The sequence below is a fragment of the Notothenia coriiceps genome, unplaced genomic scaffold (genome assembly GCF_000735185.1).
Source record: "Notothenia coriiceps isolate Sejong01 unplaced genomic scaffold, NC01 NC01_scaffold00003216, whole genome shotgun sequence".
Taxonomy (NCBI): Eukaryota; Metazoa; Chordata; class Actinopteri; order Perciformes; family Nototheniidae; genus Notothenia; species Notothenia coriiceps.
The window spans coordinates 1-2,607 of NW_011335917.1; the positions used below are offsets into that span (position 1 = coordinate 1).

The 2,607-nt window shown below is 38.0% G+C and overlaps 1 long non-coding RNA gene across 1 annotated transcript; it reads left to right on the forward strand.

Moving 5' to 3' along the window:
- The first annotated feature begins 459 nt into the window (after nucleotides 1-459).
- On the forward strand, nucleotides 460-982 carry LOC104941169 (uncharacterized). The gene is made up of 2 exons (XR_797866.1): nucleotides 460-567; nucleotides 695-982. It is a non-coding gene; the product is annotated as an uncharacterized lncRNA (long non-coding RNA).
- Nucleotides 983-2,607: the final 1,625 nt, after the last annotated feature.

The window sequence follows — 2,607 nt, forward strand, 5'->3', positions numbered from 1 at the left end:
AACAGAGCTGCAAAAGAGGGGTATGAGCGGTATGAGGCATGGCTACAGTGGGTGATCTGTTTGGTATTTTAAGCAAAAACTTTACAGACATGTTTTATATAGGTATGGCCCTACAATATATTTTCCCAATATAGCATGATAGGTCCACTTTAATTTAAGTTATTTTAAAAAATAAATGTCTTGCTTTCCGTAACTGTGACAAATATTCCATTGTATTTTAAACTATTTTTTTATATTATATATTTGTAAAATTCTAATTCAACACGCCACCTTTGCCGGGTTTTTCCCCCGGGGTTTTGTTAAATGCCGAAAAAACATTTTGATATAATAATTGAATGGCAATTGTGAATTCTTAGCTGGTTTTTTCCTTGAATGCATGCATTATATATGAACTTTTTTAGCTTTCAAATGAACTTGTTGGTGTACAAAATACAGAGAAATGTCTACCTCTTGTTTCTCTTAACTGATGAACACTCCTTCTTCTGTGTCTCAACAGAAAAGTTCACATTTTAGGGTCTTTCCAGAACATCAAGATGGCCCGGACAGCGATTTGTAACTTAATCTTAGGTAAGAAAGATGTTTTATATGTGGAAAAATCAGTACAAGATTTTGGTTTGTCGTATTTGGTTAAGAGCTCTTCGTACCCACATGCAATGCTGAGAAGTGACCTTTAAACCCCTTTTTGCCCCGACAGGAAGCCCACCTTCAAAGGTCTACGGTAACATCAGGGTGGTGGCTAGCCGGACTGCAGAGAGATTCTGATTGGCTGCTGTGTGTGTTTTGCTGTCCCCCATTGGCTGGTGGGATTCCCTCGTTGATCTGGGACTTTTTTTCTTGGACTGCCGCCTCAGGCTTCTCTTTTATGGCCCCGTAAATTAAGCTGAAACCTTTTTGGATCGGTTGAACCATAGCGTGAGGATAAATGGATACAGAGTTCAAGTATCGGTTGTTTGTGTAAATAAATAATGTCAATCCCCACTAACGAATGAGTACGATTGTGTCACTGAAGTGACACAAGTGAAAATTCAAGTTATTTTGATTTTTTTCAGATTAAAATACAACAATCAAAGTCTGCATGCATTTCTCCTGCAGTTGCGTCAGTTTTACACACTTCCTGCTTGGAGAAATGTAATGACCATTATTATAATAATAATAATAGTGTGTCTCCCACGATGCAATGTTTGGTCCTTGAATTTGAGGAATCCTTGAAATAGAATATTTTAGAGCATGAGGCAGTCTGGTCAATAACTAGACCCTCCAGAAAAACGCGGGTAAAAATCCTTGATTATGCGATTAAACATGCGGGGTTTTATGTGATTTTATGCGGTGAAACTGCGGGAAGTTGCGAAATATGCGGAAAAAAATTATCGATTTTTTTTTAATATTGGGCTGTCTTATTTATTCTCTCTCTCACACAACCTGCCACCAACGTTAAACCCCTTTACTATTCAATTAAACACATTCAATGTTTATTTATTGTAAAAGCAATTGGGCTATTTTAATCTCTCTCACGCACGCACACACACACACACACACTTTTCCGCCTCATTCTGTTTTCATTTACTCGTTCGTTATCTGCAGCTTCAATCTTGTAGGCTACTCACCTCGTTTCTTGTAGCCCTCGAAAGGGTTTTGGAGGTTGATGCCTCGTGAACGTGAGTTGTTTGGCTTTCTTGTCCGCAGCAGCAGAAAGCATTTTCGAATGTTTGAATGAATCAAAGTGGGTCGTCACCGTCGATTTTCTCTTATGCTCCAACACATAGTTGCACGGGGTGCAGAATAGTTTCCCCCCACTTTTTGCCCGGTCTTTAGTAGAAATGTTCGTCGGTAAATGAGATGGATTAGATATTTTCATCTTGGTGTTTTCTCTATCTATCTAAACAGTGTTGTTTACATTCTGTGATGCGCGAGCTGATGACGTCACGTCAAGACGAGTTAACTTTTTTTTTTCTCAATTTTGTGTGGAAAAATGCGGGGATTATGCGGCCTTTTGATAAATATGCGGCCTTTTAGAAATCTGCGCCATTTTGCTGATTATGCGGTAAATTCTGCGATCGCAGAATCGCGTTTTTCTGGAGGGTCTAAATAACATCCCAAAGGAAAAATCTAAAACTTTCAACATTTCAAAGTTTATTTAAATGTATTTAATTTCATACAGTATCAAGTTTCCAACAGTCCCACAGCATAAGATGCAGCATGCAGAAAAAAGGAAAAACTTCAGATATCCCCACACAAACTAAAAAGAAACCGAGCCCCTTTGAGAAAAATAGCACTTACAACCTAAAGCGCGGTCTGAACTATACAGAGAACAGAGAGCCAGAACTGCATTTAACAAATACTTATATACAAAAGAAAGAAAAACATTAAAATATCCCCTTTAAGCTGAGTACAGTGTGTGGCAGTTTGAGACAGGATCAGATATGCAACCTTTACTGGAATAGAAGCATCTGGCTGACCCGGTTAAATACAAAACATGTAGTTCAGTTCATTTGGATTACCTCTCATGGTATGTGTACATTTACCAACGTTTGGCAACATCCATATTGTATACCATTACATTCTTAAATATATTAACATCACCATCCATGTGTAAACAAGAGGATTATT